General features: G+C 45.9%; 38 non-coding genes across 38 annotated transcripts; all 38 read right to left on the reverse strand.

Annotated features, from left to right (window-relative positions):
* Positions 1-622: 622 nt before the first annotated feature.
* TRNAI-AAU (transfer RNA isoleucine (anticodon AAU)) lies at positions 623-696 on the reverse strand. Its single transcript has one exon. It is a non-coding gene; the product is annotated as a tRNA-Ile (tRNA).
* Positions 697-905: 209 nt separating this feature from the next.
* Positions 906-977, reverse strand: TRNAD-GUC (transfer RNA aspartic acid (anticodon GUC)). The gene has a single exon. It is a non-coding gene; the product is annotated as a tRNA-Asp (tRNA).
* A 711-nt stretch (positions 978-1,688) lies between these two features.
* On the reverse strand, positions 1,689-1,762 carry TRNAI-AAU (transfer RNA isoleucine (anticodon AAU)). Its single transcript has one exon. It is a non-coding gene; the product is annotated as a tRNA-Ile (tRNA).
* A 209-nt stretch (positions 1,763-1,971) lies between these two features.
* Positions 1,972-2,043, reverse strand: TRNAD-GUC (transfer RNA aspartic acid (anticodon GUC)). Its single transcript has one exon. It is a non-coding gene; the product is annotated as a tRNA-Asp (tRNA).
* Positions 2,044-2,754: 711 nt separating this feature from the next.
* TRNAI-AAU (transfer RNA isoleucine (anticodon AAU)) lies at positions 2,755-2,828 on the reverse strand. The gene has a single exon. It is a non-coding gene; the product is annotated as a tRNA-Ile (tRNA).
* Positions 2,829-3,820: 992 nt separating this feature from the next.
* On the reverse strand, positions 3,821-3,894 carry TRNAI-AAU (transfer RNA isoleucine (anticodon AAU)). Its single transcript has one exon. It is a non-coding gene; the product is annotated as a tRNA-Ile (tRNA).
* A 209-nt stretch (positions 3,895-4,103) lies between these two features.
* TRNAD-GUC (transfer RNA aspartic acid (anticodon GUC)) lies at positions 4,104-4,175 on the reverse strand. The gene has a single exon. It is a non-coding gene; the product is annotated as a tRNA-Asp (tRNA).
* A 711-nt stretch (positions 4,176-4,886) lies between these two features.
* TRNAI-AAU (transfer RNA isoleucine (anticodon AAU)) lies at positions 4,887-4,960 on the reverse strand. The gene has a single exon. It is a non-coding gene; the product is annotated as a tRNA-Ile (tRNA).
* Positions 4,961-5,169: 209 nt separating this feature from the next.
* TRNAD-GUC (transfer RNA aspartic acid (anticodon GUC)) lies at positions 5,170-5,241 on the reverse strand. Its single transcript has one exon. It is a non-coding gene; the product is annotated as a tRNA-Asp (tRNA).
* A 711-nt stretch (positions 5,242-5,952) lies between these two features.
* Positions 5,953-6,026, reverse strand: TRNAI-AAU (transfer RNA isoleucine (anticodon AAU)). Its single transcript has one exon. It is a non-coding gene; the product is annotated as a tRNA-Ile (tRNA).
* A 992-nt stretch (positions 6,027-7,018) lies between these two features.
* TRNAI-AAU (transfer RNA isoleucine (anticodon AAU)) lies at positions 7,019-7,092 on the reverse strand. Its single transcript has one exon. It is a non-coding gene; the product is annotated as a tRNA-Ile (tRNA).
* Positions 7,093-7,301: 209 nt separating this feature from the next.
* On the reverse strand, positions 7,302-7,373 carry TRNAD-GUC (transfer RNA aspartic acid (anticodon GUC)). The gene has a single exon. It is a non-coding gene; the product is annotated as a tRNA-Asp (tRNA).
* A 711-nt stretch (positions 7,374-8,084) lies between these two features.
* On the reverse strand, positions 8,085-8,158 carry TRNAI-AAU (transfer RNA isoleucine (anticodon AAU)). Its single transcript has one exon. It is a non-coding gene; the product is annotated as a tRNA-Ile (tRNA).
* Positions 8,159-8,367: 209 nt separating this feature from the next.
* On the reverse strand, positions 8,368-8,439 carry TRNAD-GUC (transfer RNA aspartic acid (anticodon GUC)). Its single transcript has one exon. It is a non-coding gene; the product is annotated as a tRNA-Asp (tRNA).
* A 711-nt stretch (positions 8,440-9,150) lies between these two features.
* On the reverse strand, positions 9,151-9,224 carry TRNAI-AAU (transfer RNA isoleucine (anticodon AAU)). Its single transcript has one exon. It is a non-coding gene; the product is annotated as a tRNA-Ile (tRNA).
* A 209-nt stretch (positions 9,225-9,433) lies between these two features.
* On the reverse strand, positions 9,434-9,505 carry TRNAD-GUC (transfer RNA aspartic acid (anticodon GUC)). The gene has a single exon. It is a non-coding gene; the product is annotated as a tRNA-Asp (tRNA).
* A 711-nt stretch (positions 9,506-10,216) lies between these two features.
* On the reverse strand, positions 10,217-10,290 carry TRNAI-AAU (transfer RNA isoleucine (anticodon AAU)). Its single transcript has one exon. It is a non-coding gene; the product is annotated as a tRNA-Ile (tRNA).
* A 209-nt stretch (positions 10,291-10,499) lies between these two features.
* TRNAD-GUC (transfer RNA aspartic acid (anticodon GUC)) lies at positions 10,500-10,571 on the reverse strand. The gene has a single exon. It is a non-coding gene; the product is annotated as a tRNA-Asp (tRNA).
* A 711-nt stretch (positions 10,572-11,282) lies between these two features.
* On the reverse strand, positions 11,283-11,356 carry TRNAI-AAU (transfer RNA isoleucine (anticodon AAU)). The gene has a single exon. It is a non-coding gene; the product is annotated as a tRNA-Ile (tRNA).
* A 209-nt stretch (positions 11,357-11,565) lies between these two features.
* TRNAD-GUC (transfer RNA aspartic acid (anticodon GUC)) lies at positions 11,566-11,637 on the reverse strand. The gene has a single exon. It is a non-coding gene; the product is annotated as a tRNA-Asp (tRNA).
* Positions 11,638-12,348: 711 nt separating this feature from the next.
* On the reverse strand, positions 12,349-12,422 carry TRNAI-AAU (transfer RNA isoleucine (anticodon AAU)). Its single transcript has one exon. It is a non-coding gene; the product is annotated as a tRNA-Ile (tRNA).
* Positions 12,423-12,631: 209 nt separating this feature from the next.
* TRNAD-GUC (transfer RNA aspartic acid (anticodon GUC)) lies at positions 12,632-12,703 on the reverse strand. The gene has a single exon. It is a non-coding gene; the product is annotated as a tRNA-Asp (tRNA).
* A 711-nt stretch (positions 12,704-13,414) lies between these two features.
* On the reverse strand, positions 13,415-13,488 carry TRNAI-AAU (transfer RNA isoleucine (anticodon AAU)). Its single transcript has one exon. It is a non-coding gene; the product is annotated as a tRNA-Ile (tRNA).
* A 992-nt stretch (positions 13,489-14,480) lies between these two features.
* TRNAI-AAU (transfer RNA isoleucine (anticodon AAU)) lies at positions 14,481-14,554 on the reverse strand. Its single transcript has one exon. It is a non-coding gene; the product is annotated as a tRNA-Ile (tRNA).
* A 209-nt stretch (positions 14,555-14,763) lies between these two features.
* Positions 14,764-14,835, reverse strand: TRNAD-GUC (transfer RNA aspartic acid (anticodon GUC)). The gene has a single exon. It is a non-coding gene; the product is annotated as a tRNA-Asp (tRNA).
* Positions 14,836-15,546: 711 nt separating this feature from the next.
* On the reverse strand, positions 15,547-15,620 carry TRNAI-AAU (transfer RNA isoleucine (anticodon AAU)). Its single transcript has one exon. It is a non-coding gene; the product is annotated as a tRNA-Ile (tRNA).
* A 209-nt stretch (positions 15,621-15,829) lies between these two features.
* On the reverse strand, positions 15,830-15,901 carry TRNAD-GUC (transfer RNA aspartic acid (anticodon GUC)). Its single transcript has one exon. It is a non-coding gene; the product is annotated as a tRNA-Asp (tRNA).
* A 994-nt stretch (positions 15,902-16,895) lies between these two features.
* On the reverse strand, positions 16,896-16,967 carry TRNAD-GUC (transfer RNA aspartic acid (anticodon GUC)). The gene has a single exon. It is a non-coding gene; the product is annotated as a tRNA-Asp (tRNA).
* Positions 16,968-17,961: 994 nt separating this feature from the next.
* TRNAD-GUC (transfer RNA aspartic acid (anticodon GUC)) lies at positions 17,962-18,033 on the reverse strand. Its single transcript has one exon. It is a non-coding gene; the product is annotated as a tRNA-Asp (tRNA).
* A 711-nt stretch (positions 18,034-18,744) lies between these two features.
* On the reverse strand, positions 18,745-18,818 carry TRNAI-AAU (transfer RNA isoleucine (anticodon AAU)). Its single transcript has one exon. It is a non-coding gene; the product is annotated as a tRNA-Ile (tRNA).
* A 209-nt stretch (positions 18,819-19,027) lies between these two features.
* Positions 19,028-19,099, reverse strand: TRNAD-GUC (transfer RNA aspartic acid (anticodon GUC)). Its single transcript has one exon. It is a non-coding gene; the product is annotated as a tRNA-Asp (tRNA).
* Positions 19,100-19,810: 711 nt separating this feature from the next.
* TRNAI-AAU (transfer RNA isoleucine (anticodon AAU)) lies at positions 19,811-19,884 on the reverse strand. The gene has a single exon. It is a non-coding gene; the product is annotated as a tRNA-Ile (tRNA).
* Positions 19,885-20,093: 209 nt separating this feature from the next.
* On the reverse strand, positions 20,094-20,165 carry TRNAD-GUC (transfer RNA aspartic acid (anticodon GUC)). Its single transcript has one exon. It is a non-coding gene; the product is annotated as a tRNA-Asp (tRNA).
* A 711-nt stretch (positions 20,166-20,876) lies between these two features.
* TRNAI-AAU (transfer RNA isoleucine (anticodon AAU)) lies at positions 20,877-20,950 on the reverse strand. Its single transcript has one exon. It is a non-coding gene; the product is annotated as a tRNA-Ile (tRNA).
* A 992-nt stretch (positions 20,951-21,942) lies between these two features.
* TRNAI-AAU (transfer RNA isoleucine (anticodon AAU)) lies at positions 21,943-22,016 on the reverse strand. Its single transcript has one exon. It is a non-coding gene; the product is annotated as a tRNA-Ile (tRNA).
* Positions 22,017-22,225: 209 nt separating this feature from the next.
* On the reverse strand, positions 22,226-22,297 carry TRNAD-GUC (transfer RNA aspartic acid (anticodon GUC)). The gene has a single exon. It is a non-coding gene; the product is annotated as a tRNA-Asp (tRNA).
* Positions 22,298-24,074: 1,777 nt separating this feature from the next.
* On the reverse strand, positions 24,075-24,148 carry TRNAI-AAU (transfer RNA isoleucine (anticodon AAU)). Its single transcript has one exon. It is a non-coding gene; the product is annotated as a tRNA-Ile (tRNA).
* A 209-nt stretch (positions 24,149-24,357) lies between these two features.
* TRNAD-GUC (transfer RNA aspartic acid (anticodon GUC)) lies at positions 24,358-24,429 on the reverse strand. The gene has a single exon. It is a non-coding gene; the product is annotated as a tRNA-Asp (tRNA).
* Positions 24,430-24,645: the final 216 nt, after the last annotated feature.

Below are 24,645 nucleotides of genomic sequence, written 5' to 3' on the forward strand. Positions count from 1 at the left end.
CTTTTTCGTTTGGGCACTTTCAGACAAGGGAGGTGAGACTGTGAAGAAAACTGCCATTTTTGGGAGAGAAAGAGCAGCCGCCCTAATGATGGCAAAGCTGTCTATAGTGTCTGGGAGCTTTTGTCAAACTCTTGCTCAGCTGACCTATAATGGCCTCATTCAGACAGCTGTATTTTCAGCACAGCATACTGACCCTAGCATGACCTAATATCAAGTCTAATAAGTTAAAGATTGCAGCAGCTACATTGATACATCACCAGAACCGCCGTCAGTGCATGGTTACGGAAACAGAACTTCCATCAGCATATGACTACATCAGCATACGAGTTCAACACAAGACCCATCATCAGTACATGAATACAGCACCAGAGCCACCATCAGCACATAAACACAGCACCAAGTTTAACACAGAGATCAATTGCAATGACTATACTATATGCTTGCTACAGGCTTTAAATAACACCACACCATAGGAACAGCTACTTCTCCAAATCAGTTAGGCATGCAATTCTACACAGAAAACACTATGAACAAAATGCGGAGTAAAAAGAAACAAGCTTCAGCATCTGCATCGACCCACCTGGGATGAAACGAGTGCACGGGACCTCTAAAAAGCTGTACTTGGCCCGTACGGGGATCGAACCCGCGACCTTGGCGTTATTAGCACCACGCTCTAACCAACTGAGCTAACCGGCCGTGGGCGTGGCGTTTATCCCCTACGGAAAGAACTGGTAATAGGTATGAGCGCAATCATTCCGTTTTGGGGGGGATGGATTTATCACACATGTAGTGACTTTTGGTGGCAGTAAAGTGACAATCAAACAATAAAATATCAAAAGCTCCTGAATATGAATTTTTTGCCATCTCGATCAGCTTCTCGTAGCAAATTCAAGAATATAAGAGGCCTCCCCGTCGGGGAATCGAACCCCGGTCTCCCGCGTGACAGGCGGGGATACTTACCACTATACTAACGAGGATTGGCTGTGTCGTCACCTCTGACATCACAGTCCGATAAAGTGCACACGTGGTATGTGACTGATCAGATGAACCACTGTTGGCCAGGCTCCTTTTTCGTTTGGGCACTTTCAGACAAGGGAGGTGAGACTGTGAAGAAAACTGCCATTTTTGGGAGAGAAAGAGCAGCCGCCCTAATGATGGCAAAGCTGTCTATAGTGTCTGGGAGCTTTTGTCAAACTCTTGCTCAGCTGACCTATAATGGCCTCATTCAGACAGCTGTATTTTCAGCACAGCATACTGACCCTAGCATGACCTAATATCAAGTCTAATAAGTTAAAGATTGCAGCAGCTACATTGATACATCACCAGAACCGCCGTCAGTGCATGGTTACGGAAACAGAACTTCCATCAGCATATGACTACATCAGCATACGAGTTCAACACAAGACCCATCATCAGTACATGAATACAGCACCAGAGCCACCATCAGCACATAAACACAGCACCAAGTTTAACACAGAGATCAATTGCAATGACTATACTATATGCTTGCTACAGGCTTTAAATAACACCACACCATAGGAACAGCTACTTCTCCAAATCAGTTAGGCATGCAATTCTACACAGAAAACACTATGAACAAAATGCGGAGTAAAAAGAAACAAGCTTCAGCATCTGCATCGACCCACCTGGGATGAAACGAGTGCACGGGACCTCTAAAAAGCTGTACTTGGCCCGTACGGGGATCGAACCCGCGACCTTGGCGTTATTAGCACCACGCTCTAACCAACTGAGCTAACCGGCCATGGGCGTGGCGTTTATCCCCTACGGAAAGAACTGGTAATAGGTATGAGCGCAATCATTCCGTTTTGGGGGGGATGGATTTATCACACATGTAGTGACTTTTGGTGGCAGTAAAGTGACAATCAAACAATAAAATATCAAAAGCTCCTGAATATGAATTTTTTGCCATCTCGATCAGCTTCTCGTAGCAAATTCAAGAATATAAGAGGCCTCCCCGTCGGGGAATCGAACCCCGGTCTCCCGCGTGACAGGCGGGGATACTTACCACTATACTAACGAGGATTGGCTGTGTCGTCACCTCTGACATCACAGTCCGATAAAGTGCACACGTGGTATGTGACTGATCAGATGAACCACTGTTGGCCAGGCTCCTTTTTCGTTTGGGCACTTTCAGACAAGGGAGGTGAGACTGTGAAGAAAACTGCCATTTTTGGGAGAGAAAGAGCAGCCGCCCTAATGATGGCAAAGCTGTCTATAGTGTCTGGGAGCTTTTGTCAAACTCTTGCTCAGCTGACCTATAATGGCCTCATTCAGACAGCTGTATTTTCAGCACAGCATACTGACCCTAGCATGACCTAATATCAAGTCTAATAAGTTAAAGATTGCAGCAGCTACATTGATACATCACCAGAACCGCCGTCAGTGCATGGTTACGGAAACAGAACTTCCATCAGCATATGACTACATCAGCATACGAGTTCAACACAAGACCCATCATCAGTACATGAATACAGCACCAGAGCCACCATCAGCACATAAACACAGCACCAAGTTTAACACAGAGATCAATTGCAATGACTATACTATATGCTTGCTACAGGCTTTAAATAACACCACACCATAGGAACAGCTACTTCTCCAAATCAGTTAGGCATGCAATTCTACACAGAAAACACTATGAACAAAATGCGGAGTAAAAAGAAACAAGCTTCAGCATCTGCATCGACCCACCTGGGATGAAACGAGTGCACGGGACCTCTAAAAAGCTGTACTTGGCCCGTACGGGGATCGAACCCGCGACCTTGGCGTTATTAGCACCACGCTCTAACCAACTGAGCTAACCGGCCGTGGGCGTGGCGTTTATCCCCTACGGAAAGAACTGGTAATAGGTATGAGCGCAATCATTCCGTTTTGGGGGGGATGGATTTATCACACATGTAGTGACTTTTGGTGGCAGTAAAGTGACAATCAAACAATAAAATATCAAAAGCTCCTGAATATGAATTTTTTGCCATCTCGATCAGCTTCTCGTAGCAAATTCAAGAATATAAGAGGCCTCCCCATCGGGGAATCGAACCCCGGTCTCCCGCGTGACAGGCGGGGATACTTACCACTATACTAACAAGGATTGGCTGTGTCGTCACCTCTGACATCACAGTCCGATAAAGTGCACACGTGGTATGTGACTGATCAGATGAACCACTGTTGGCCAGGCTCCTTTTTCGTTTGGGCACTTTCAGACAAGGGAGGTGAGACTGTGAAGAAAACTGCCATTTTTGGGAGAGAAAGAGCAGCCGCCCTAATGATGGCAAAGCTGTCTATAGTGTCTGGGAGCTTTTGTCAAACTCTTGCTCAGCTGACCTATAATGGCCTCATTCAGACAGCTGTATTTTCAGCACAGCATACTGACCCTAGCATGACCTAATATCAAGTCTAATAAGTTAAAGATTGCAGCAGCTACATTGATACATCACCAGAACCGCCGTCAGTGCATGGTTACGGAAACAGAACTTCCATCAGCATATGACTACATCAGCATACGAGTTCAACACAAGACCCATCATCAGTACATGAATACAGCACCAGAGCCACCATCAGCACATAAACACAGCACCAAGTTTAACACAGAGATCAATTGCAATGACTATACTATATGCTTGCTACAGGCTTTAAATAACACCACACCATAGGAACAGCTACTTCTCCAAATCAGTTAGGCATGCAATTCTACACAGAAAACACTATGAACAAAATGCGGAGTAAAAAGAAACAAGCTTCAGCATCTGCATCGACCCACCTGGGATGAAACGAGTGCACGGGACCTCTAAAAAGCTGTACTTGGCCCGTACGGGGATCGAACCCGCGACCTTGGCGTTATTAGCACCACGCTCTAACCAACTGAGCTAACCGGCCATGGGCGTGGCGTTTATCCCCTACGGAAAGAACTGGTAATAGGTATGAGCGCAATCATTCCGTTTTGGGGGGGATGGATTTATCACACATGTAGTGACTTTTGGTGGCAGTAAAGTGACAATCAAACAATAAAATATCAAAAGCTCCTGAATATGAATTTTTTGCCATCTCGATCAGCTTCTCGTAGCAAATTCAAGAATATAAGAGGCCTCCCCGTCGGGGAATCGAACCCCGGTCTCCCGCGTGACAGGCGGGGATACTTACCACTATACTAACGAGGATTGGCTGTGTCGTCACCTCTGACATCACAGTCCGATAAAGTGCACACGTGGTATGTGACTGATCAGATGAACCACTGTTGGCCAGGCTCCTTTTTCGTTTGGGCACTTTCAGACAAGGGAGGTGAGACTGTGAAGAAAACTGCCATTTTTGGGAGAGAAAGAGCAGCCGCCCTAATGATGGCAAAGCTGTCTATAGTGTCTGGGAGCTTTTGTCAAACTCTTGCTCAGCTGACCTATAATGGCCTCATTCAGACAGCTGTATTTTCAGCACAGCATACTGACCCTAGCATGACCTAATATCAAGTCTAATAAGTTAAAGATTGCAGCAGCTACATTGATACATCACCAGAACCGCCGTCAGTGCATGGTTACGGAAACAGAACTTCCATCAGCATATGACTACATCAGCATACGAGTTCAACACAAGACCCATCATCAGTACATGAATACAGCACCAGAGCCACCATCAGCACATAAACACAGCACCAAGTTTAACACAGAGATCAATTGCAATGACTATACTATATGCTTGCTACAGGCTTTAAATAACACCACACCATAGGAACAGCTACTTCTCCAAATCAGTTAGGCATGCAATTCTACACAGAAAACACTATGAACAAAATGCGGAGTAAAAAGAAACAAGCTTCAGCATCTGCATCGACCCACCTGGGATGAAACGAGTGCACGGGACCTCTAAAAAGCTGTACTTGGCCCGTACGGGGATCGAACCCGCGACCTTGGCGTTATTAGCACCACGCTCTAACCAACTGAGCTAACCGGCCATGGGCGTGGCGTTTATCCCCTACGGAAAGAACTGGTAATAGGTATGAGCGCAATCATTCCGTTTTGGGGGGGATGGATTTATCACACATGTAGTGACTTTTGGTGGCAGTAAAGTGACAATCAAACAATAAAATATCAAAAGCTCCTGAATATGAATTTTTTGCCATCTCGATCAGCTTCTCGTAGCAAATTCAAGAATATAAGAGGCCTCCCCGTCGGGGAATCGAACCCCGGTCTCCCGCGTGACAGGCGGGGATACTTACCACTATACTAACGAGGATTGGCTGTGTCGTCACCTCTGACATCACAGTCCGATAAAGTGCACACGTGGTATGTGACTGATCAGATGAACCACTGTTGGCCAGGCTCCTTTTTCGTTTGGGCACTTTCAGACAAGGGAGGTGAGACTGTGAAGAAAACTGCCATTTTTGGGAGAGAAAGAGCAGCCGCCCTAATGATGGCAAAGCTGTCTATAGTGTCTGGGAGCTTTTGTCAAACTCTTGCTCAGCTGACCTATAATGGCCTCATTCAGACAGCTGTATTTTCAGCACAGCATACTGACCCTAGCATGACCTAATATCAAGTCTAATAAGTTAAAGATTGCAGCAGCTACATTGATACATCACCAGAACCGCCGTCAGTGCATGGTTACGGAAACAGAACTTCCATCAGCATATGACTACATCAGCATACGAGTTCAACACAAGACCCATCATCAGTACATGAATACAGCACCAGAGCCACCATCAGCACATAAACACAGCACCAAGTTTAACACAGAGATCAATTGCAATGACTATACTATATGCTTGCTACAGGCTTTAAATAACACCACACCATAGGAACAGCTACTTCTCCAAATCAGTTAGGCATGCAATTCTACACAGAAAACACTATGAACAAAATGCGGAGTAAAAAGAAACAAGCTTCAGCATCTGCATCGACCCACCTGGGATGAAACGAGTGCACGGGACCTCTAAAAAGCTGTACTTGGCCCGTACGGGGATCGAACCCGCGACCTTGGCGTTATTAGCACCACGCTCTAACCAACTGAGCTAACCGGCCGTGGGCGTGGCGTTTATCCCCTACGGAAAGAACTGGTAATAGGTATGAGCGCAATCATTCCGTTTTGGGGGGGATGGATTTATCACACATGTAGTGACTTTTGGTGGCAGTAAAGTGACAATCAAACAATAAAATATCAAAAGCTCCTGAATATGAATTTTTTGCCATCTCGATCAGCTTCTCGTAGCAAATTCAAGAATATAAGAGGCCTCCCCATCGGGGAATCGAACCCCGGTCTCCCGCGTGACAGGCGGGGATACTTACCACTATACTAACAAGGATTGGCTGTGTCGTCACCTCTGACATCACAGTCCGATAAAGTGCACACGTGGTATGTGACTGATCAGATGAACCACTGTTGGCCAGGCTCCTTTTTCGTTTGGGCACTTTCAGACAAGGGAGGTGAGACTGTGAAGAAAACTGCCATTTTTGGGAGAGAAAGAGCAGCCGCCCTAATGATGGCAAAGCTGTCTATAGTGTCTGGGAGCTTTTGTCAAACTCTTGCTCAGCTGACCTATAATGGCCTCATTCAGACAGCTGTATTTTCAGCACAGCATACTGACCCTAGCATGACCTAATATCAAGTCTAATAAGTTAAAGATTGCAGCAGCTACATTGATACATCACCAGAACCGCCGTCAGTGCATGGTTACGGAAACAGAACTTCCATCAGCATATGACTACATCAGCATACGAGTTCAACACAAGACCCATCATCAGTACATGAATACAGCACCAGAGCCACCATCAGCACATAAACACAGCACCAAGTTTAACACAGAGATCAATTGCAATGACTATACTATATGCTTGCTACAGGCTTTAAATAACACCACACCATAGGAACAGCTACTTCTCCAAATCAGTTAGGCATGCAATTCTACACAGAAAACACTATGAACAAAATGCGGAGTAAAAAGAAACAAGCTTCAGCATCTGCATCGACCCACCTGGGATGAAACGAGTGCACGGGACCTCTAAAAAGCTGTACTTGGCCCGTACGGGGATCGAACCCGCGACCTTGGCGTTATTAGCACCACGCTCTAACCAACTGAGCTAACCGGCCGTGGGCGTGGCGTTTATCCCCTACGGAAAGAACTGGTAATAGGTATGAGCGCAATCATTCCGTTTTGGGGGGGATGGATTTATCACACATGTAGTGACTTTTGGTGGCAGTAAAGTGACAATCAAACAATAAAATATCAAAAGCTCCTGAATATGAATTTTTTGCCATCTCGATCAGCTTCTCGTAGCAAATTCAAGAATATAAGAGGCCTCCCCGTCGGGGAATCGAACCCCGGTCTCCCGCGTGACAGGCGGGGATACTTACCACTATACTAACGAGGATTGGCTGTGTCGTCACCTCTGACATCACAGTCCGATAAAGTGCACACGTGGTATGTGACTGATCAGATGAACCACTGTTGGCCAGGCTCCTTTTTCGTTTGGGCACTTTCAGACAAGGGAGGTGAGACTGTGAAGAAAACTGCCATTTTTGGGAGAGAAAGAGCAGCCGCCCTAATGATGGCAAAGCTGTCTATAGTGTCTGGGAGCTTTTGTCAAACTCTTGCTCAGCTGACCTATAATGGCCTCATTCAGACAGCTGTATTTTCAGCACAGCATACTGACCCTAGCATGACCTAATATCAAGTCTAATAAGTTAAAGATTGCAGCAGCTACATTGATACATCACCAGAACCGCCGTCAGTGCATGGTTACGGAAACAGAACTTCCATCAGCATATGACTACATCAGCATACGAGTTCAACACAAGACCCATCATCAGTACATGAATACAGCACCAGAGCCACCATCAGCACATAAACACAGCACCAAGTTTAACACAGAGATCAATTGCAATGACTATACTATATGCTTGCTACAGGCTTTAAATAACACCACACCATAGGAACAGCTACTTCTCCAAATCAGTTAGGCATGCAATTCTACACAGAAAACACTATGAACAAAATGCGGAGTAAAAAGAAACAAGCTTCAGCATCTGCATCGACCCACCTGGGATGAAACGAGTGCACGGGACCTCTAAAAAGCTGTACTTGGCCCGTACGGGGATCGAACCCGCGACCTTGGCGTTATTAGCACCACGCTCTAACCAACTGAGCTAACCGGCCGTGGGCGTGGCGTTTATCCCCTACGGAAAGAACTGGTAATAGGTATGAGCGCAATCATTCCGTTTTGGGGGGGATGGATTTATCACACATGTAGTGACTTTTGGTGGCAGTAAAGTGACAATCAAACAATAAAATATCAAAAGCTCCTGAATATGAATTTTTTGCCATCTCGATCAGCTTCTCGTAGCAAATTCAAGAATATAAGAGGCCTCCCCGTCGGGGAATCGAACCCCGGTCTCCCGCGTGACAGGCGGGGATACTTACCACTATACTAACGAGGATTGGCTGTGTCGTCACCTCTGACATCACAGTCCGATAAAGTGCACACGTGGTATGTGACTGATCAGATGAACCACTGTTGGCCAGGCTCCTTTTTCGTTTGGGCACTTTCAGACAAGGGAGGTGAGACTGTGAAGAAAACTGCCATTTTTGGGAGAGAAAGAGCAGCCGCCCTAATGATGGCAAAGCTGTCTATAGTGTCTGGGAGCTTTTGTCAAACTCTTGCTCAGCTGACCTATAATGGCCTCATTCAGACAGCTGTATTTTCAGCACAGCATACTGACCCTAGCATGACCTAATATCAAGTCTAATAAGTTAAAGATTGCAGCAGCTACATTGATACATCACCAGAACCGCCGTCAGTGCATGGTTACGGAAACAGAACTTCCATCAGCATATGACTACATCAGCATACGAGTTCAACACAAGACCCATCATCAGTACATGAATACAGCACCAGAGCCACCATCAGCACATAAACACAGCACCAAGTTTAACACAGAGATCAATTGCAATGACTATACTATATGCTTGCTACAGGCTTTAAATAACACCACACCATAGGAACAGCTACTTCTCCAAATCAGTTAGGCATGCAATTCTACACAGAAAACACTATGAACAAAATGCGGAGTAAAAAGAAACAAGCTTCAGCATCTGCATCGACCCACCTGGGATGAAACGAGTGCACGGGACCTCTAAAAAGCTGTACTTGGCCCGTACGGGGATCGAACCCGCGACCTTGGCGTTATTAGCACCACGCTCTAACCAACTGAGCTAACCGGCCATGGGCGTGGCGTTTATCCCCTACGGAAAGAACTGGTAATAGGTATGAGCGCAATCATTCCGTTTTGGGGGGGATGGATTTATCACACATGTAGTGACTTTTGGTGGCAGTAAAGTGACAATCAAACAATAAAATATCAAAAGCTCCTGAATATGAATTTTTTGCCATCTCGATCTGCTTCTCGTAGCAAATTCAAGAATATAAGAGGCCTCCCCGTCGGGGAATCGAACCCCGGTCTCCCGCGTGACAGGCGGGGATACTTACCACTATACTAACGAGGATTGGCTGTGTCGTCACCTCTGACATCACAGTCCGATAAAGTGCACACGTGGTATGTGACTGATCAGATGAACCACTGTTGGCCAGGCTCCTTTTTCGTTTGGGCACTTTCAGACAAGGGAGGTGAGACTGTGAAGAAAACTGCCATTTTTGGGAGAGAAAGAGCAGCCGCCCTAATGATGGCAAAGCTGTCTATAGTGTCTGGGAGCTTTTGTCAAACTCTTGCTCAGCTGACCTATAATGGCCTCATTCAGACAGCTGTATTTTCAGCACAGCATACTGACCCTAGCATGACCTAATATCAAGTCTAATAAGTTAAAGATTGCAGCAGCTACATTGATACATCACCAGAACCGCCGTCAGTGCATGGTTACGGAAACAGAACTTCCATCAGCATATGACTACATCAGCATACGAGTTCAACACAAGACCCATCATCAGTACATGAATACAGCACCAGAGCCACCATCAGCACATAAACACAGCACCAAGTTTAACACAGAGATCAATTGCAATGACTATACTATATGCTTGCTACAGGCTTTAAATAACACCACACCATAGGAACAGCTACTTCTCCAAATCAGTTAGGCATGCAATTCTACACAGAAAACACTATGAACAAAATGCGGAGTAAAAAGAAACAAGCTTCAGCATCTGCATCGACCCACCTGGGATGAAACGAGTGCACGGGACCTCTAAAAAGCTGTACTTGGCCCGTACGGGGATCGAACCCGCGACCTTGGCGTTATTAGCACCACGCTCTAACCAACTGAGCTAACCGGCCATGGGCGTGGCGTTTATCCCCTACGGAAAGAACTGGTAATAGGTATGAGCGCAATCATTCCGTTTTGGGGGGGATGGATTTATCACACATGTAGTGACTTTTGGTGGCAGTAAAGTGACAATCAAACAATAAAATATCAAAAGCTCCTGAATATGAATTTTTTGCCATCTCGATCAGCTTCTCGTAGCAAATTCAAGAATATAAGAGGCCTCCCCGTCGGGGAATCGAACCCCGGTCTCCCGCGTGACAGGCGGGGATACTTACCACTATACTAACGAGGATTGGCTGTGTCGTCACCTCTGACATCACAGTCCGATAAAGTGCACACGTGGTATGTGACTGATCAGATGAACCACTGTTGGCCAGGCTCCTTTTTCGTTTGGGCACTTTCAGACAAGGGAGGTGAGACTGTGAAGAAAACTGCCATTTTTGGGAGAGAAAGAGCAGCCGCCCTAATGATGGCAAAGCTGTCTATAGTGTCTGGGAGCTTTTGTCAAACTCTTGCTCAGCTGACCTATAATGGCCTCATTCAGACAGCTGTATTTTCAGCACAGCATACTGACCCTAGCATGACCTAATATCAAGTCTAATAAGTTAAAGATTGCAGCAGCTACATTGATACATCACCAGAACCGCCGTCAGTGCATGGTTACGGAAACAGAACTTCCATCAGCATATGACTACATCAGCATACGAGTTCAACACAAGACCCATCATCAGTACATGAATACAGCACCAGAGCCACCATCAGCACATAAACACAGCATCAAGTTTAACACAGAGATCAATTGCAATGACTATACTATATGCTTGCTACAGGCTTTAAATAACACCACACCATAGGAACAGCTACTTCTCCAAATCAGTTAGGCATGCAATTCTACACAGAAAACACTATGAACAAAATGCGGAGTAAAAAGAAACAAGCTTCAGCATCTGCATCGACCCACCTGGGATGAAACGAGTGCACGGGACCTCTAAAAAGCTGTACTTGGCCCGTACGGGGATCGAACCCGCGACCTTGGCGTTATTAGCACCACGCTCTAACCAACTGAGCTAACCGGCCATGGGCGTGGCGTTTATCCCCTACGGAAAGAACTGGTAATAGGTATGAGCGCAATCATTCCGTTTTGGGGGGGATGGATTTATCACACATGTAGTGACTTTTGGTGGCAGTAAAGTGACAATCAAACAATAAAATATCAAAAGCTCCTGAATATGAATTTTTTGCCATCTCGATCAGCTTCTCGTAGCAAATTCAAGAATATAAGAGGCCTCCCCGTCGGGGAATCGAACCCCGGTCTCCCGCGTGACAGGCGGGGATACTTACCACTATACTAACGAGGATTGGCTGTGTGGTCACCTCTGACATCACAGTCCGATAAAGTGCACACGTGGTATGTGACTGATCAGATGAACCACTGTTGGCCAGGCTCCTTTTTCGTTTGGGCACTTTCAGACAAGGGAGGTGAGACTGTGAAGAAAACTGCCATTTTTGGGAGAGAAAGAGCAGCCGCCCTAATGATGGCAAAGCTGTATATAGTGTCTGGGAGCTTTTGTCAAACTCTTGCTCAGCTGACCTATAATGGCCTCATTCAGACAGCTGTATTTTCAGCACAGCATACTGACCCTAGCATGACCTAATATCAAGTCTAATAAGTTAAAGATTGCAGCAGCTACATTGATACATCACCAGAACCGCCGTCAGTGCATGGTTACGGAAACAGAACTTCCATCAGCATATGACTACATCAGCATACGAGTTCAACACAAGACCCATCATCAGTACATGAATACAGCACCAGAGCCACCATCAGCACATAAACACAGCACCAAGTTTAACACAGAGATCAATTGCAATGACTATACTATATGCTTGCTACAGGCTTTAAATAACACCACACCATAGGAACAGCTACTTCTCCAAATCAGTTAGGCATGCAATTCTACACAGAAAACACTATGAACAAAATGCGGAGTAAAAAGAAACAAGCTTCAGCATCTGCATCGACCCACCTGGGATGAAACGAGTGCACGGGACCTCTAAAAAGCTGTACTTGGCCCGTACGGGGATCGAACCCGCGACCTTGGCGTTATTAGCACCACGCTCTAACCAACTGAGCTAACCGGCCATGGGCGTGGCGTTTATCCCCTACGGAAAGAACTGGTAATAGGTATGAGCGCAATCATTCCGTTTTGGGGGGGATGGATTTATCACACATGTAGTGACTTTTGGTGGCAGTAAAGTGACAATCAAACAATAAAATATCAAAAGCTCCTGAATATGAATTTTTTGCCATCTCGATCAGCTTCTCGTAGCAAATTCAAGAATATAAGAGGCCTCCCCGTCGGGGAATCGAACCCCGGTCTCCCGCGTGACAGGCGGGGATACTTACCACTATACTAACGAGGATTGGCTGTGTCGTCACCTCTGACATCACAGTCCGATAAAGTGCACACGTGGTATGTGACTGATCAGATGAACCACTGTTGGCCAGGCTCCTTTTTCGTTTGGGCACTTTCAGACAAGGGAGGTGAGACTGTGAAGAAAACTGCCATTTTTGGGAGAGAAAGAGCAGCCGCCCTAATGATGGCAAAGCTGTCTATAGTGTCTGGGAGCTTTTGTCAAACTCTTGCTCAGCTGACCTATAATGGCCTCATTCAGACAGCTGTATTTTCAGCACAGCATACTGACCCTAGCATGACCTAATATCAAGTCTAATAAGTTAAAGATTGCAGCAGCTACATTGATACATCACCAGAACCGCCGTCAGTGCATGGTTACGGAAACAGAACTTCCATCAGCATATGACTACATCAGCATACGAGTTCAACACAAGACCCATCATCAGTACATGAATACAGCACCAGAGCCACCATCAGCACATAAACACAGCACCAAGTTTAACACAGAGATCAATTGCAATGACTATACTATATGCTTGCTACAGGCTTTAAATAACACCACACCATAGGAACAGCTACTTCTCCAAATCAGTTAGGCATGCAATTCTACACAGAAAACACTATGAACAAAATGCGGAGTAAAAAGAAACAAGCTTCAGCATCTGCATCGACCCACCTGGGATGAAACGAGTGCACGGGACCTCTAAAAAGCTGTACTTGGCCCGTACGGGGATCGAACCCGCGACCTTGGCGTTATTAGCACCACGCTCTAACCAACTGAGCTAACCGGCCATGGGCGTGGCGTTTATCCCCTACGGAAAGAACTGGTAATAGGTATGAGCGCAATCATTCCGTTTTGGGGGGGATGGATTTATCACACATGTAGTGACTTTTGGTGGCAGTAAAGTGACAATCAAACAATAAAATATCAAAAGCTCCTGAATATGAATTTTTTGCCATCTCGATCAGCTTCTCGTAGCAAATTCAAGAATATAAGAGGCCTCCCCGTCGGGGAATCGAACCCCGGTCTCCCGCGTGACAGGCAGGGATACTTACCACTATACTAACGAGGATTGGCTGTGTCGTCACCTCTGACATCACAGTCCGATAAAGTGCACACGTGGTATGTGACTGATCAGATGAACCACTGTTGGCCAGGCTCCTTTTTCGTTTGGGCACTTTCAGACAAGGGAGGTGAGACTGTGAAGAAAACTGCCATTTTTGGGAGAGAAAGAGCAGCCGCCCTAATGATGGCAAAGCTGTCTATAGTGTCTGGGAGCTTTTGTCAAACTCTTGCTCAGCTGACCTATAATGGCCTCATTCAGACAGCTGTATTTTCAGCACAGCATACTGACCCTAGCATGACCTAATATCAAGTCTAATAAGTTAAAGATTGCAGCAGCTACATTGATACATCACCAGAACCGCCGTCAGTGCATGGTTACGGAAACAGAACTTCCATCAGCATATGACTACATCAGCATACGAGTTCAACACAAGACCCATCATCAGTACATGAATACAGCACCAGAGCCACCATCAGCACATAAACACAGCACCAAGTTTAACACAGAGATCAATTGCAATGACTATACTATATGCTTGCTACAGGCTTTAAATAACACCACACCATAGGAACAGCTACTTCTCCAAATCAGTTAGGCATGCAATTCTACACAGAAAACACTATGAACAAAATGCGGAGTAAAAAGAAACAAGCTTCAGCATCTGCATCGACCCACCTGGGATGAAACGAGTGCACGGGACCTCTAAAAAGCTGTACTTGGCCCGTACGGGGATCGAACCCGCGACCTTGGCGTTATTAGCACCACGCTCTAACCAACTGAGCTAACCGGCCGTGGGCGTGGCGTTTATCCCCTACGGAAAGAACTGGTAATAGGTATGAGCGCAATCATTCCGTTTTGGGGGGGATGGATTTATCACACATGTAGTGACTTTTGGTGGCAGTAAAGTGACAATCAAACAATAAAATATCAAAAGCTCCTGAATATGAATTTTTTGCCATCTCGATCAGCTTCTCGTAGCAAATTCAAGAATATAAGAGGCCTCCCCGTCGGGGAATCGAACCCCGGTCTCCCGCGTGACAGGCGGGGATACTTACCACTATACTAACGAGGATTGGCTGTGTCGTCACCTCTGACATCACAGTCCGATAAAGTGCACACGTGGTATGTGACTGATCAGATGAACCACTGTTGGCCAGGCTCCTTTTTCGTTTGGGCACTTTCAGACAAGGGAGGTGAGACTGTGAAGAAAACTGCCATTTTTGGGAGAGAAAGAGCAGCCGCCCTAATGATGGCAAAGCTGTCTATAGTGTCTGGGAGCTTTTGTCAAACTCTTGCTCAGCTGACCTATAATGGCCTCATTCAGACAGCTGTATTTTCAGCACAGCATACTGACCCTAGCATGACCTAATATCAAGTCTAATAAGTTAAAGATTGCAGCAGCTACATTGATACATCACCAGAACCGCCGTCAGTGCATGGTTACGGAAACAGAACTTCCATCAGCATATGACTACATCAGCATACGAGTTCAACACAAGACCCATCATCAGTACATGAATACAGCACCAGAGCCACCATCAGCACATAAACACAGCACCAAGTTTAACACAGAGATCAATTGCAATGACTATACTATATGCTTGCTACAGGCTTTAAATAACACCACACCATAGGAAAAGCTACTTCTCCAAATCAGTTAGGCATGCAATTCTACACAGAAAACACTATGAACAAAATGCGGAGTAAAAAGAAACAAGCTTCAGCATCTGCATCGACCCACCTGGGATGAAACGAGTGCACGGGACCTCTAAAAAGCTGTACTTGGCCCGTACGGGGATCGAACCCGCGACCTTGGCGTTATTAGCACCACGCTCTAACCAACTGAGCTAACCGGCCATGGGCGTGGCGTTTATCCCCTACGGAAAGAACTGGTAATAGGTATGAGCGCAATCATTCCGTTTTGGGGGGGATGGATTTATCACACATGTAGTGACTTTTGGTGGCAGTAAAGTGACAATCAAACAATAAAATATCAAAAGCTCCTGAATATGAATTTTTTGCCATCTCGATCAGCTTCTCGTAGCAAATTCAAGAATATAAGAGGCCTCCCCGTCGGGGAATCGAACCCCGGTCTCCCGCGTGACAGGCGGGGATACTTACCACTATACTAACGAGGATTGGCTGTGTCGTCACCTCTGACATCACAGTCCGATAAAGTGCACACGTGGTATGTGACTGATCAGATGAACCACTGTTGGCCAGGCTCCTTTTTCGTTTGGGCACTTTCAGACAAGGGAGGTGAGACTGTGAAGAAAACTGCCATTTTTGGGAGAGAAAGAGCAGCCGCCCTAATGATGGCAAAGCTGTCTATAGTGTCTGGGAGCTTTTGTCAAACTCTTGCTCAGCTGACCTATAATGGCCTCATTCAGACAGCTGTATTTTCAGCACAGCATACTGACCCTAGCATGACCTAATATCAAGTCTAATAAGTTAAAGATTGCAGCAGCTACATTGATACATCACCAGAACCGCCGTCAGTGCATGGTTACGGAAACAGAACTTCCATCAGCATATGACTACATCAGCATACGAGTTCAACACAAGACCCATCATCAGTACATGAATACAGCACCAGAGCCACCATCAGCACATAAACACAGCACCAAGTTTAACACAGAGATCAATTGCAATGACTATACTATATGCTTGCTACAGGCTTTAAATAACACCACACCATAGGAACAGCTACTTCTCCAAATCAGTTAGGCATGCAATTCTACACAGAAAACACTATGAACAAAATGCGGAGTAAAAAGAAACAAGCTTCAGCATCTGCATCGACCCACCTGGGATGAAACGAGTGCCCGGGACCTCTAAAAAGCTGTACTTGGCCCGTACGGGGATCAAACCCGCGACCTTGGCGTTATTAGCACCACGCTCTAACCAACTGAGCTAACCGGCCATGGGCGTGGCGTTTATCCCCTACGGAAAGAACTGGTAATAGGTATGAGCGCAATCATTCCGTTTTGGGGGGGATGGATTTATCACACATGTAGTGACTTTTGGTGGCAGTAAAGTGACAATCAAACAATAAAATATCAAAAGCTCCTGAATATGAATTTTTTGCCATCTCGATCAGCTTCTCGTAGCAAATTCAAGAATATAAGAGGCCTCCCCGTCGGGGAATCGAACCCCGGTCTCCCGCGTGACAGGCGGGGATACTTACCACTATACTAACGAGGATTGGCTGTGTCGTCACCTCTGACATCACAGTCCGATAAAGTGCACACGTGGTATGTGACTGATCAGATGAACCACTGTTGGCCAGGCTCCTTTTTCGTTTGGGCACTTTCAGACAAGGGAGGTGAGACTGTGAAGAAAACTGCCATTTTTGGGAGAGAAAGAGCAGCCGCCCTAATGATGGCAAAGCTGTCTATAGTGTCTGGGAGCTTTTGTCAAACTCTTGCTCAGCTGACCTATAATGGCCTCATTCAGACAGCTGTATTTTCAGCACAGCATACTGACCCTAGCATGACCTAATATCAAGTCTAATAAGTTATAGATTGCAGCAGCTACATTGATACATCACCAGAACCGCCGTCAGTGCATGGTTACGGAAACAGAACTTCCATCAGCATATGACTACATCAGCATACGAGTTCAACACAAGACCCATCATCAGTACATGAATACAGCACCAGAGCCACCATCAGCACATAAACACAGCACCAAGTTTAACACAGAGATCAATTGCAATGACTATACTATATGCTTGCTACAGGCTTTAAATAACACCACACCATAGGAACAGCTACTTCTCCAAATCAGTTAGGCATGCAATTCTACACAGAAAACACTATGAACAAAATGCGGAGTAAAAAGAAACAAGCTTCAGCATCTGCATCGACCCACCTGGGATGAAACGAGTGCACGGGACCTCTAAAAAGCTGTACTTGGCCCATACGGGGATCGAACCCGCGACCTTGGCGTTATTAGCACCACGCTCTAACCAACTGAGCTAACCGGCCATGGGCGTGGCGTTTATCCCCTACGGAAAGAACTGGTAATAGGTATGAGCGCAATCATTCCGTTTTGGGGGGGATGGATTTATCACACATGTAGTGACTTTTGGTGGCAGTAAAGTGACAATCAAACAATAAAATATCAAAAGCTCCTGAATATGAATTTTTTGCCATCTCGATCAGCTTCTCGTAGCAAATTCAAGAATATAAGAGGCCTCCCCGTCGGGGAATCGAACCCCGGTCTCCCGCGTGACAGGCGGGGATACTTACCACTATACTAACGAGGATTGGCTGTGTCGTCACCTCTGACATCACAGTCCGATAAAGTGCACACGTGGTATGTGACTGATCAGATGAACCACTGTTGGCCAGGCTCCTTTTTCGTTTGGGCACTTTCAGACAAGGGAGGTGAGACTGTGAAGAAAACTGCCATTTTTGGGAGAGAAAGAGCAGCCGCCCTAATGATGGCAAAGCTGTCTATAGTGTCTGGGAGCTTTTGTCAAACTCTTGCTCAGCTGACCTATAATGGCCTCATTCAGACAGCTGTATTTTCAGCACAGCATACTGACCCTAGCATGACCTAATATCAAGTCTAATAAGTTAAAGATTGCAGCAGCTACATTGATACATCACCAGAACCGCCGTCAGTGCATGGTTACGGAAACAGAACTTCCATCAGCATATGACTACATCAGCATACGAGTTCAACACAAGACCCATCATCAGTACATGAATACAGCACCAGAGCCACCATCAGCACATAAACACAGCACCAAGTTTAACACAGAGATCAATTGCAATGACTATACTATATGCTTGCTACAGGCTTTAAATAACACCACACCATAGGAACAGCTACTTCTCCAAATCAGTTAGGCATGCAATTCTACACAGAAAACACTATGAACAAAATGCGGAGTAAAAAGAAACAAGCTTCAGCATCTGCATCGACCCACCTGGGATGAAACGAGTGCACGGGACCTCTAAAAAGCTGTACTTGGCCCGTACGGGGATCGAACCCGCGACCTTGGCGTTATTAGCACCACGCTCTAACCAACTGAGCTAACCGGCCATGGGCGTGGCGTTTATCCCCTACGGAAAGAACTGGTAATAGGTATGAGCGCAATCATTCCGTTTTGGGGGGGATGGATTTATCACACATGTAGTGACTTTTGGTGGCAGTAAAGTGACAATCAAACAATAAAATATCAAAAGCTCCTGAATATGAATTTTTTGCCATCTCGATCAGCTTCTCGTAGCAAATTCAAGAATATAAGAGGCCTCCCCGTCGGGGAATCGAACCCCGGTCTCCCGCGTGACAGGCGGGGATACTTACCACTATACTAACGAGGATTGGCTGTGTCGTCACCTCTGACATCACAGTCCGATAAAGTGCACACGTGGTATGTGACTGATCAGATGAACCACTGTTGGCCAGGCTCCTTTTTCGTTTGGGCACTTTCAGACAAGGGAGGTGAGACTGTGAAGAAAACTGCCATTTTTGGGAGAGAAAGAGCAGCCGCCCTAATGATGGCAAAGCTGTCTATAGTGTCTGGGAGCTTTTGTCAAACTCTTGCTCAGCTGACCTATAATGGCCTCATTCAGACAGCTGTATTTTCAGCACAGCATACTGACCCTAGCATGACCTAATATCAAGTCTAATAAGTTATAGATTGCAGCAGCTACATTGATACATCACCAGAACCGCCGTCAGTGCATGGTTACGGAAACAGAACTTCCATCAGCATATGACTACATCAGCATACGAGTTCAACACAAGACCCATCATCAGTACATGAATACAGCACCAGAGCCACCATCAGCACATAAACACAGCACCAAGTTTAACACAGAGATCAATTGCAATGACTATACTATATGCTTGCTACAGGCTTTAAATAACACCACACCATAGGAACAGCTACTTCTCCAAATCAGTTAGGCATGCAATTCTACACAGAAAACACTATGAACAAAATGCGGAGTAAAAAGAAACAAGCTTCAGCATCTGCATCGACCCACCTGGGATGAAACGAGTGCACGGGACCTCTAAAAAGCTGTACTTGGCCCGTACGGGGATCGAACCCGCGACCTTGGCGTTATTAGCACCACGCTCTAACCAACTGAGCTAACCGGCCATGGGCGTGGTGTTTATCCCCTACGGAAAGAACTGGTAATAGGTATGAGCGCAATCATTCCGTTTTGGGGGGGATGGATTTATCACACATGTAGTGACTTTTGGTGGCAGTAAAGTGACAATCAAACAATAAAATATCAAAATCTCCTGAATATGAATTTTTTGCCATCTCGATCAGCTTCTCGTAGCAAATTCAAGAATATAAGAGGCCTCCCCGTCGGGGAATCGAACCCCGGTCTCCCGCGTGACAGGCGGGGATACTTACCACTATACTAACGAGGATTGGCTGTGTCGTCACCTCTGACATCACAGTCCGATAAAGTGCACACGTGGTATGTGACTGATCAGATGAACCACTGTTGGCCAGGCTCCTTTTTCGTTTGGGCACTTTCAGACAAGGGAGGTGAGACTGTGAAGAAAACTGCCATTTTTGGGAGAGAAAGAGCAGCCGCCCTAATGATGGCAAAGCTGTCTATAGTGTCTGGGAGCTTTTGTCAAACTCTTGCTCAGCTGACCTATAATGGCCTCATTCAGACAGCTGTATTTTCAGCACAGCATACTGACCCTAGCATGACCTAATATCAAGTCTAATAAGTTAAAGATTGCAGCAGCTACATTGATACATCACCAGAACCGCCGTCAGTGCATGGTTACGGAAACAGAACTTCCATCAGCATATGACTACATCAGCATACGAGTTCAACACAAGACCCATCATCAGTACATGAATACAGCACCAGAGCCACCATCAGCACATAAACACAGCACCAAGTTTAACACAGAGATCAATTGCAATGACTATACTATATGCTTGCTACAGGCTTTAAATAACACCACACCATAGGAACAGCTACTTCTCCAAATCAGTTAGGCATGCAATTCTACACAGAAAACACTATGAACAAAATGCGGAGTAAAAAGAAACAAGCTTCAGCATCTGCATCGACCCACCTGGGATGAAACGAGTGCACGGGACCTCTAAAAAGCTGTACTTGGCCCGTACGGGGATCGAACCCGCGACCTTGGCGTTATTAGCACCACGCTCTAACCAACTGAGCTAACCGGCCATGGGCGTGGCGTTTATCCCCTACGGAAAGAACTGGTAATAGGTATGAGCGCAATCATTCCGTTTTGGGGGGGATGGATTTATCACACATGTAGTGACTTTTGGTGGCAGTAAAGTGACAATCAAACAATAAAATATCAAAAGCTCCTGAATATGAATTTTTTGCCATCTCGATCAGCTTCTCGTAGCAAATTCAAGAATATAAGAGGCCTCCCCGTCAGGGAATCGAACCCCGGTCTCCCGCGTGACAGGCGGGGATACTTACCACTATACTAACGAGGATTGGCTGTGTCGTCACCTCTGACATCACAGTCCGATAAAGTGCACACGTGGTATGTGACTGATCAGATGAACCACTGTTGGCCAGGCTCCTTTTTCGTTTGGGCACTTTCAGACAAGGGAGGTGAGACTGTGAAGAAAACTGCCATTTTTGGGAGAGAAAGAGCAGCCGCCCTAATGATGGCAAAGCTGTCTATAGTGTCTGGGAGCTTTTGTCAAACTCTTGCTCAGCTGACCTATAATGGCCTCATTCAGACAGCTGTATTTTCAGCACAGCATACTGACCCTAGCATGACCTAATATCAAGTCTAATAAGTTAAAGATTGCAGCAGCTACATTGATACATCACCAGAACCGCCGTCAGTGCATGGTTACGGAAACAGAACTTCCATCAGCATATGACTACATCAGCATACGAGTTCAACACAAGACCCATCATCAGTACATGAATACAGCACCAGAGCCACCATCAGCACATAAACACAGCACCAAGTTTAACACAGAGATCAATTGCAATGACTATACTATATGCTTGCTACAGGCTTTAAATAACACCACACCATAGGAACAGCTACTTCTCCAAATCAGTTAGGCATGCAATTCTACACAGAAAACACTATGAACAAAATGCGGAGTAAAAAGAAACAAGCTTCAGCATCTGCATCGACCCACCTGGGATGAAACGAGTGCACGGGACCTCTAAAAAGCTGTACTTGGCCCGTACGGGGATCGAACCCGCGACCTTGGCGTTATTAGCACCACGCTCTAACCAACTGAGCTAACCGGCCATGGGCGTGGCGTTTATCCCCTACGGAAAGAACTGGTAATAGGTATGAGCGCAATCATTCCGTTTTTGGGGGGATGGATTTATCACACATGTAGTGACTTTTGGTGGCAGTAAAGTGACAATCAAACAATAAAATATCAAAAGCTCCTGAATATGAATTTTTTGCCATCTCGATCAGCTTCTCGTAGCAAATTCAAGAATATAAGAGGCCTCCCCGTCGGGGAATCGAACCCCGGTCTCCCGCGTGACAGGCGGGGATACTTACCACTATACTAACGAGGATTGGCTGTGTCGTCACCTCTGACATCACAGTCCGATAAAGTGCACACGTGGTATGTGACTGATCAGATGAACCACTGTTGGCCAGGCTCCTTTTTCGTTTGGGCACTTTCAGACAAGGGAGGTGAGACTGTGAAGAAAACTGCCATTTTTGGGAGAGAAAGAGCAGCCGCCCTAATGATGGCAAAGCTGTCTATAGTGTCTGGGAGCTTTTGTCAAACTCTTGCTCAGCTGACCTATAATGGCCTCATTCAGACAGCTGTATTTTCAGCACAGCATACTGACCCTAGCATGACCTAATATCAAGTCTAATAAGTTAAAGATTGCAGCAGCTACATTGATACATCACCAGAACCGCCGTCAGTGCATGGTTACGGAAACAGAACTTCCATCAGCATATGACTACATCAGCATACGAGTTCAACACAAGACCCATCATCAGTACATGAATACAGCACCAGAGCCACCATCAGCACATAAACACAGCACCAAGTTTAACACAGAGATCAATTGCAATGACTATACTATATGCTTGCTACAGGCTTTAAATAACACCACACCATAGGAACAGCTACTTCTCCAAATCAGTTAGGCATGCAATTCTACACAGAAAACACTATGAACAAAATGCGGAGTAAAAAGAAACAAGCTTCAGCATCTGCATCGACCCACCTGGGATGAAACGAGTGCACGGGACCTCTAAAAAGCTGTACTTGGCCCGTACGGGGATCGAACCCGCGACCTTGGCGTTATTAGCACCACGCTCTAACCAACTGAGCTAACCGGCTATGGGCGTGGCGTTTATCCCCTACGGAAAGAACTGGTAATAGGTATGAGCGCAATCATTCCGTTTTGGGGGGGATGGATTTATCACACATGTAGTGACTTTTGGTGGCAGTAAAGTGACAATCAAACAATAAAATATCAAAAGCTCCTGAATATGAATTTTTTGCCATCTCGATCAGCTTCTCGTAGCAAATTCAAGAATATAAGAGGCCTCCCCGTCAGGGAATCGAACCCCGGTCTCCCGCGTGACAGGCGGGGATACTTACCACTATACTAACGAGGATTGGCTGTGTCGTCACCTCTGACATCACAGTCCGATAAAGTGCACACGTGGTATGTGACTGATCAGATGAACCACTGTTGGCCAGGCTCCTTTTTCGTTTGGGCACTTTCAGACAAGGGAGGTGAGACTGTGAAGAAAACTGCCATTTTTGGGAGAGAAAGAGCAGCCGCCCTAATGATGGCAAAGCTGTCTATAGTGTCTGGGAGCTTTTGTCAAACTCTTGCTCAGCTGACCTATAATGGCCTCATTCAGACAGCTGTATTTTCAGCACAGCATACTGACCCTAGCATGACCTAATATCAAGTCTAATAAGTTAAAGATTGCAGCAGCTACATTGATACATCACCAGAACCGCCGTCAGTGCATGGTTACGGAAACAGAACTTCCATCAGCATATGACTACATCAGCATACGAGTTCAACACAAGACCCATCATCAGTACATGAATACAGCACCAGAGCCACCATCAGCACATAAACACAGCACCAAGTTTAACACAGAGATCAATTGCAATGACTATACTATATGCTTGCTACAGGCTTTAAATAACACCACACCATAGGAACAGCTACTTCTCCAAATCAGTTAGGCATGCAATTCTACACAGAAAACACTATGAACAAAATGCGGAGTAAAAAGAAACAAGCTTCAGCATCTGCATCGACCCACCTGGGATGAAACGAGTGCACGGGACCTCTAAAAAGCTGTACTTGGCCCGTACGGGGATCGAACCCGCGACCTTGGCGTTATTAGCACCACGCTCTAACCAACTGAGCTAACCGGCCATGGGCGTGGCGTTTATCCCCTACGGAAAGAACTGGTAATAGGTATGAGCGCAATCATTCCGTTTTTGGGGGGATGGATTTATCACACATGTAGTGACTTTTGGTGGCAGTAAAGTGACAATCAAACAATAAAATATCAAAAGCTCCTGAATATGAATTTTTTGCCATCTCGATCAGCTTCTCGTAGCAAATTCAAGAATATAAGAGGCCTCCCCGTCGGGGAATCGAACCCCGGTCTCCCGCGTGACAGGCGGGGATACTTACCACTATACTAACGAGGATTGGCTGTGTCGTCACCTCTGACATCACAGTCCGATAAAGTGCACACGTGGTATGTGACTGATCAGATGAACCACTGTTGGCCAGGCTCCTTTTTCGTTTGGGCACTTTCAGACAAGGGAGGTGAGACTGTGAAGAAAACTGCCATTTTTGGGAGAGAAAGAGCAGCCGCCCTAATGATGGCAAAGCTGTCTATAGTGTCTGGGAGCTTTTGTCAA

Source organism: Ranitomeya variabilis, chromosome 5 (assembly GCF_051348905.1).
Source record: "Ranitomeya variabilis isolate aRanVar5 chromosome 5, aRanVar5.hap1, whole genome shotgun sequence".
NCBI lineage: Eukaryota > Metazoa > Chordata > Amphibia > Anura > Dendrobatidae > Ranitomeya > Ranitomeya variabilis.